Consider the following 9,051-nt stretch of genomic DNA (forward strand, 5'->3'; position numbering starts at 1 on the left):
TATGCTTATTTTGAGAAACTTTACCAAATCCTCAGTTTGAGTTCAGACACACCCGAGAGTGTGCCCAAATCCCTCAAACCAAGGCTCTGATACCAACTTGTAACATCCCAAAAACATGATCCAAAAATTTCATTTTTTTTGTTTAAGTAAAAGCAGTATTCCAAACATTTCCATACATCCCGAATAAAATACGTCTATCAAACATCATAAAAGTTAGAGTGAAATCTCCAGTACGGATTCCATATGGTGTGTATGATATAGTCAACCCGAGCTCTTCCCTTTGGAACCAGAAGTACCTAAAACATAAGCTGAAAACTGTAAGCATAAAGGTTAGTTAGTTCCCTGAGATACCGCATAACAAACAATAAACACATAACGGTCCCCACGCAAAGAGTATAACGGGCCCCACCCAATGAGTATAACGGGCCCCACCCTAGCTCGCATAACGGGCCCTGCCCTAACTCGCATAACAGGCCCCGCCCACATACAATTCATATCAAATAATAACATACAAGATAATGACCAGGTCCTGCCAGAAAGCATACAAGAACATACACATACTAGTGTCACACAGTCAATGAGTATTCTAACATATCAAATGATGGGTCAACATTGGTGCCTTCGACCCGCTATACATGGTGAGGAAACTTACCTCGAATGCTAAATCTCACTGAAGATCCCTAGCTGTTGTATTGACGACACCCCGAGCTATATGTACAAAATAACACCCAATTAACACTTAGGTTCCAAACTATATCCAATAATCCATACTTGGGGTAAAATGACCATTTTACCCTTGATTTAGTTTAAACCAAAACTAAGGCCCAAATCCACAATCTAAAAGGCCCAAAACCAATTAATCCTTCATTGCACATTTATGGCCTAATTTTCCCAATTGGGCCCAACCCTTTCATAGGCCTAACCCTAAGCCTAATAAATTTACCTAAGACCAAGACACTTGTTCTCAGAAGGCCCAACAAGAGCTCATAAACCTAAGCCCACCAGGAGGCCCAACACGTAAAATCCATCTGACTGGGTACGCGGGGCGTACTCAGCTGTATGCTAAGCGTACTCGCTGCTCGGCTTGTACGCTGCTCATACGAGCTTGTACATCCAACATACTCATCCATTAAGCCAACTTTTCCATTAAGTTCTTATTGCTTAAGTCCAAGGGTCCAAACCACAGATTTGAGTCATAATCAACGTCTAGAACCATAAAGTCACTGACTTGGTGACTTTGCATGCCCCAAATGAACCCAAACTCGAAATATAACATTCTACTTCCACTAAATGAACTCACACTCATGCATGGGTGCGTTCCAACCCAAAAGATGCTAACTTTAAGACATAGAAACCTCAAAAACGTCAAGAGGGGCAACTCATAACTTCTAGTATTGCATCAAGCCACCAAAACTCACTCATAGGACCAAAAGTTAACCAAAATCTAGGTAAAACTAGATCTAAGCTATGACACATCAATTTCAGAACTTTATACCTCCAAAGAGTAGCAAAAGATGATGATGTTCCGGATCTATAAGCTCTCACTCTTCCAATGAAGCTTCAAGATGATCTCCTTCCTTTAAATGCACAAAAATACACCCAAACTGGCCTTGTAAGCTAAAGAACACTCAACAATGGAGTTAGGTGGAGGCTGATTAGGGACAAAAGGGAGGCTAATAGATAAGATCATTTTGACATAATGTTCTTTAGATAATGCTCAAACCCTAAATATTAGGATTTTGTGTTTGGACATGTACGCCACGCGTACCAACTTGTACGTTGCGTGTACGTGCATGACATCTACGACTCACTTACTCGTGTACGCCCCACATATATGGGTGGTACGCCCCACGTACGGCACCCCCAAGCCCAAAGATTAAGTCCAAGGTCTTCAAGACCAAAATCATAATTAAATGAGTAACCAAATTAAATAAATAAATACCTTCAAATTACCGGGTGTTACAATCCATATATGAATGTTGGCAAACAAATAAATAAAAAATCGTTAGAATGTTAACATACAAAAATAAATACTACTTTTTACATCATATACTTACCTTAAAAGTGTATAAAAACCCTTGTAAAGTGTAAATCAATTTTTGAGGTTCGTTCTCTTTCAGTTCTTCTGGATGTATAAGCTTGTTAACTTTATTGAATACAATATATAGTTGATTGTACAATTGATCCCAAATTACCCCCCACCCCCAATGGATATTTGCTAGATAAAAGATTAGTTAACAATTAAATTTCTAAAAAATATTAGTAATGATAGGTAATTTAATTAACCAGTAATTATAAAATAGACAACATTATACCTGTTGAATTCATCAAGGTTGGATAGCAAAGCGAAATACTCTTCTGTAACAGGCTGTTTAGCCAACCGTCCATTGAAACCCTTCTCTAACATGTATATAAGATATACATGAACTATATCCTCGTACGATAACTCATTAAGTGAATGTTGAAATACATTCGTAACATGGTGTAATTTGACCAAGACATTCGTCGGGACCATAGGAAAGACACGAGAACGGAAGACGGCGCCGGATACAAAAGCAGTAAAATAGTCACCAAATTGGAAGTCGATGATGCGACAATTCTTTCTTCCCAAATGACAGCTCATAACCCTCAATCTCAAAAAACCATTTCCTCTACTTGGCTTCGGGGGTCGATGAAAACTTCATGGCAAAAGGCATAATGTAGAATCAAAGGATCCCCATCTACATTAGGAATGTCTAACCACCTCCTGAAACATGTATTCCAGAACATAGTCTCACAATCTTGTTTGTTTCTGAATGCTATAAGAATTTCCCCGTCGATTTTAGGTTTACACGAGAGTGTAACTGATGCATCAAAAACCATGTCTTGTTGTAGAAATAAAAAGTGTGTTATCAGTTCATTCTAAAATGGAAATGACCAATATTCCAAACCTGTTCTTCATGTTCCAGACAAGTTCATTGTGTTATGGAACAGTTCTTCGCGTTCTGGAGGCTTCCGGAATGAAATTTTAAGATCCGAAACACGACATTTTGTTTAAATCAACAAAAAATAAACATATAAACTACTTTTCAATTGATCCTACAATAATGACATCTTTAATTTAAACTTCAAAACGTTTTCAGTTCATTCCGGATGTGGTCTACGAATTCCGGAACAGTAAGTAACTGTAGAAAAGTAGGAACCTTAAACAAACAAAAAGAAAACGAAGAACATACTCGTGATGTTTAACCATTCATTAGTTAAGTAGTCTAAGGTGGTATTTTTAAAAAATAAAAAGTAGAGCTTAATATTACTGGTCACATGGGAGACTTTTCTTTCACTAGAGTTAGCAAAAATGGTGCTAAATCTAGTAAGTTGGATCGGTTCTCAGTATCCTGTGATGTATTCTTGTCTAATTCTTCTTCTTTAGCTTTAGATCTTAATATTGTTGATCACATGCCGATTTTCCTTGTGCAAGATAAACCGGATTATGGTCTTTATCCTTTTAAGTTTTTTAATTCTTGGATGCTTGAGGATGATTTTGACCAGGCTGTTCGTTCGTTTTGGTCCAGTGATTCTAATAATGTTGGATATTGTGCACCTATTATTTTTAAAGAAAAATTAAAGGGTTTAGAAGTGATCTTGCGTGAATGATGGAATAAGGTTAAAATTAAGTGTGATGAGGATTAAGTTAATCTTTTAAAAATATTATATGAGATTGATGTGAAGATTGATATGGGGGTTGCTTCTTTGGAAGAAAAAAAAATGAAAAGGTAAATATTAAAAATCAGCTATCGGAGAAAAAAAGAGATGGTAGACCTTTCTAAAAAAACAAAGATCAAGTGATGTATTGAGGGTGACGAAAATACAAAGTTCTTTCATGGCATTATCAATAGTAAAAGACGTCAAATAGCTATTTGTGGGTTGAAAGTAGATGGTGTTTGGCTTGACAACCTAACTTAAGTTACTATTTTTTTTTCCGTTTTTCATAAAGAGAAGTTCAAAAAAAAAATTTCTATCGAAATTGCCAACTGAAGTAAAAAAATCCGATCTTTGTCTAGTAATGTAGCTCTCAGTTTAAAAGAAAAGGTCATTTTGGAGGAAATAAAACATGTAGTTTGGTCATGTGGTGGTGAGAAGGCGCCAAGTCCTGATGGGTTTACTTTTGCTTTTATTAGGAGATATTGTGATTTGTTAAAAGAAGACATTTTAGCTTATGTGGATGATTTCATGACAAAAGCGAGAATTTCGTCTAGTTGTAATTCTTCCTTTATTACTTTAATACCTACGAAAAATAGTCCGATCGTCTTAAATGATTATCGGCCTATTAGTCTAATTGGTATTCATTATAATATTTTTGCTAAGATCTTCGGCTTTGAGATTGTCAAAAGTTATTAATCTGGTGGTTAGTGGTGAACACTCGGCGTTTATAAAGCATTGACAAATTTTAGATAACCCTTTAATGGTGAATGAATTGATTGGTTGGTATAAGAAGAAAAAGAAAAAGTTGAAGCTTCTCAAAGTTAATTTTGAAAAAGCTTATGATTCGGTGAGTTGTTATTATCTTGATAACGTGTTACATTTTATGAACTTTGGTGAAAGATGATGTTCTTTGATTAGAGCTTGTTTAATTTCATCCGAGACTTTTATTCTTGTTAATGGAAGTCCTATCAAAGAGTTTCAAATGTATAGCGGTCTTCGTCAGGGAGATCATTTGTCTCATTTCCTTTTTATTCTAGTTATGGAAGGTCTCCATGGAGCCATAAAAGATGCAAAAGAAGCTGGTTATTTTTCTGATATGAAGGTTAGAAATTGTAGTCTTTGGCTTTCTCATCTTTTTTATACGGATGATGCTATCTTCCTTGATGATTGGGTAAAATATAATATTAGCAATATTATTATAATTTTACATTGTTTTTATTTAGTGTCATGATTGAAGGTTAATGTGCATAAATCAAACCTTTAATGGGATGTTTATTCCTTTGATGAAGTTGAACATTTGAAGAAGTTGAAAAGTGTCCTTTTGTAGATGGTAAAGCCCACTTGTGTAATTATTTTTCTTGATAAAGCCCATTTATGTAATTATTATTATTTTTTTTTAATTTTGTCATATTTAAATATAACTAAATAAATATATTACAATATTGACCGCGACAAAAAAAACTTATAAAAATATAAATAAAATATACTACAAAAATATATAATATTAAAATATAACTAAATAAAGCTATCACATATATAGTTATAAAAAAAATAACAAACACTTATGTAACCACCAAAAAAAAAACCTAGAAAACGAAGAAAAAAAGTTTTCACAAACACTTATTTGGAAGTTTTGAGATTTACAATTATATATATTATATATATATAAATTAATTTAGAAGTCCCTTAGGAACAGTGCTCTGTTCCTATTGGACCAACATAATTTTTTTTAGCCGGTTCATTCCACTGATTCAGATTGCATCACCTCCTACAGATTCCAATGGCACCGACTCTGTAAACTTATAGGGATTAGATTGCTGTCACCGCTTCTTCTTTCGCTTATTCCTCCTCCACCGCTTTTCTCCCTTATTTGCCTTCTCCTTTTGCTTATCTGCTTACCTCACCACGCCCAATCAAGTCCTTACCTCAATCCTCTGATTCCCCCTCATCCTCACCGATATCAGAGATTTCTTCCTCCGGTAACTCAATCTCCCCGGGTATGCTCCCACCTCCCCGTCATCTCTCTCACCTGCGTCATGGTGGACTGGGCAACAGTTTTGAAGAAACCATTTGCAGCTTGAAGATAAGCGAGAACATCGATACCCCACCCACGCTGACTTCGTAAACTCAAAAGCCAGGAGAATTTCAAACCTCAACAGCTTCAAATTCCCCGTTGTCTAGGCCCCGGTTTTGTTGTGGTTTCCCTATTTTCTCTTCGTCTCTTTGGAGAACCCTAAACTTCTTCATCTTCCTCTGCATCTGCTATCGCCAACAACAAATTGAGGATGCTACCGGACCAAAGGCTTTGATTTACAGATTAGTCGCCTCTTCTTCTTTATGAAAATTAGGGCTTTCATCCAGAAACCTTCAATTGCAGTCGATGACTCAGGTGAATTTGATCGACTTTTTATTCCTTATTTTTTGTCTGTTCTTTCATAGTCGTGAAACACACATGCCATTGATGCTTCAATATACCCCCAATTTTGGTGTATGTTGGTCTATCACGAAGCATATAGGGTAATATGCATGTTATATATGATCGAAATTGAATTTAAGAGAGAATATCAATTGATTTTCGTGTGGCTTTCGTTTTCATCTACTAGGGCTCAAATAATCTTGAAGTCTTCTTAGACTGTACCGATCAAACAAGAGAAATGTTGATTTGGTTTACTTGGTTTGATTTATCGGTTTTCTACTCAATAACTCAATGTAATATGTTTGATTTGCAGTTCCAAAAATCTGGAATGTAGCATCCCAACAACCTTGAACGAAGATGAACCATTGAGCTTTAACAGGTTATACCTCTGTTTTTTGCGTTTTTTTTGTTGAACAAACCATTTTAGCCTCTTATAGGGCTTTTGTACATGCTTCATGATTACTTGGAGCAGATTTTGTATTTTGAAACTTCACATGGTTATAAAACAAAGTAAAGCTTGGTAATATTTGTTTCTCAACAAACCAGATAATAGTGCGTGCAAAAAAACATGGCATTGGTGCCTTTGATTTTGATAAAATGATGTACATGATGACTGGAAAAATGGGTGACGAGGACAATCACTCAAATAATAAGGTTTATGAGATGTTCTACATATTAAAGAAATTAAATTATCAGATTATTTACTGTTGATATTTTTTGAAAGAACAGATGCCAAAAATAGACTTTGACGATGATGTGAAGTTGCAACATCTTCACTACCTAATCAAGTCTCTCCTTTTGTTTTTAAAACAAATTCGTGAAGTTCGAGGAGAAATATACGTCGGCAATTGTTTATGGTGTTAAAGAGAAGGTAACTTCGAGTAATATATCATCATTTTTATGTTCTATTTTTATTTTTATTTGAGTTCATCGACTAAAAATATGATCATTACTTAACTTTGCAGGTTGGAAACTTTAGGGTTATGCCACCTTGGTTGTTCCAAGGTCATGGGGACCATCCGAAGGTTAAATGACAACTCGGTTCCTGTTATGAATTTTTTAAACTTCTTAATTGTAATTTGGTTTAGAGTAGAAAATTATTAGATTTCGTTTAAAATCTATTAAATTGTGATTTTTATCTTTGTTGTTTAGATGGGAAAACCGAAAGGTCGTATCTGCCTATGTGATATCACAACAAATATTGGCAATGATGCCCTTATCCCAGAATGTCCAATTCCTAGTGAAAGGTTTGACTTTGTTCTTCTTTGTGTTTGCTTGGTTGGACATGGAGTGGAATGGATAGAGTGATGGAATAAACAAGGGAGTGGAATAAGTCATGACATTCTTTGATGTTCGATAGTTGGAAAGAAATTAGACATGATAATATTGTCAGTTGGCTAGCATATTGGAATGATGTTATAAATGGAAATGACTTCAAGTATTAAACATTTTTCAGATTTGGTCCTTATTTCAGGATTTTATATTAATTTTGTTCCATTGAACTTAAATACTCAAAACAGAAAGTACATTGGATAAAATGGATACGAAACCTTGAAATAGGGACAAAAAATGAAAAAGGTTTCAATTTTCGACAAAACATGTTAAAAATTAGAAAGCACAAGGACTATTTTTGTAACTTACTCAGTCACTTTGATATTTTATTTAAATTTCCTAACCGAATCATAAAATCTATTAAACTTCGTAATGAGTTTTTTTTTTAATCACTAATTAATGTGTATTCTGATCTCTAGACTATACGCCTTAATAAACAAAAAATTGAAATTACATTGTTGTTTTTTTTTAATCACTAATTAATGTGGGGTTATAAGCTTATTCCTTTGATAGGCTGTTTGGCCTCATAGTGCACATTATCTCCCTACAGAAAGGGAGAGAGCTTGGATTTTCGTGAGAGTCTAATACGACTCCTAGGGAGCTGTATTTATAGGTATCGAAACCCTAGAAGGCATGGAAAGGGCCCTCATAGGCTAGCCCCTAGAAACCCTAGGGCGACAAATTGTTCTCCAAGCAAAACGTTTTTTGGGCCTTCTAGAATATTCCGACTTGTCCTCCATGAAGTCAACGGCGGTCAATGATTTGACTTGACCGGACCGGTCAAACCGTATTGACCCGAACTCGTCAAAAATAAAAGCTCCTCAGCTCCCAACGACCGATGCATCGTGAGAATAGAAAAGTGCACCTAAATCGTGCCATTTCGTGCACTCGCGACGTCGACCGGTGCTAGGCTAGGCTAGGAGCGTGAGGGGGATGGGCCCATTCCTTTAATCCACTAAAACATTTGAAAGCCTATCAAGGGAATAAGCTTATAACCCCACGAAGGTTTCTTCCTCCCACCAATGTGGGATACAAAGGAAATTGCTAAAATTCCAATTACTTTATATATATATATATATATATATATATATATATATATATATATATATATATATATATATATATATATATATATATATATAAAGTTCCAACAAAGAGTTTATCATTGCAAGCTAGCAAAATATTCCACAATGTCGAGTATAGGATCACAGATAATGTAAGACGTTTCTTGGTACATTTTCCCCAAGATGAAGCATAATCAATGCACTCCCTTATACTTCCAAACCGCATATCTTGAATCCTACACTATCCGGATATCCAGAACCAGAAAGTGTTGGAGAAACTATAATCCAATAATAGATGTTTCATAGATTTTGTACCCATTTCACACAACGAGAATTGAGCACCGAGACACCCCCTTGATAAAAGAGCATCTGACATAAGAATTATTTCCAAATTTTCCCTCCATACAAAACATTTCACTTTCAGAGGTATAATATTTTACTAACAAATCACGGTATCAATAGTTTGAGTAATTGTAGAGTTCACCAATCACCTCATGATGATCACTGCATACTTTCCTTCCAGATTCAAATTGAAACAAAATCCAATATTTGAAGAAA

General features: G+C 35.2%; 1 long non-coding RNA gene across 2 annotated transcripts; it reads left to right on the plus strand.

The window, feature by feature from the left end:
* Positions 1–5,441: 5,441 nt before the first annotated feature.
* Positions 5,442–7,754, plus strand: LOC111919299 (uncharacterized). 2 transcript variants are annotated; one of them, XR_002859452.3, is made up of 6 exons: positions 5,442–6,070; positions 6,411–6,476; positions 6,644–6,751; positions 6,827–6,968; positions 7,063–7,122; positions 7,250–7,754. It is a non-coding gene; the product is annotated as an uncharacterized LOC111919299 (long non-coding RNA). The 2 variants fall into 2 exon arrangements; XR_002859451.3 differs by lacking the exon at positions 6,644–6,751 and having other exon boundaries at positions 7,250–7,749.
* Positions 7,755–9,051: the final 1,297 nt, after the last annotated feature.

Source organism: Lactuca sativa, chromosome 8 (genome assembly GCF_002870075.4).
Source record: "Lactuca sativa cultivar Salinas chromosome 8, Lsat_Salinas_v11, whole genome shotgun sequence".
Taxonomy (NCBI): Eukaryota; Viridiplantae; Streptophyta; class Magnoliopsida; order Asterales; family Asteraceae; genus Lactuca; species Lactuca sativa.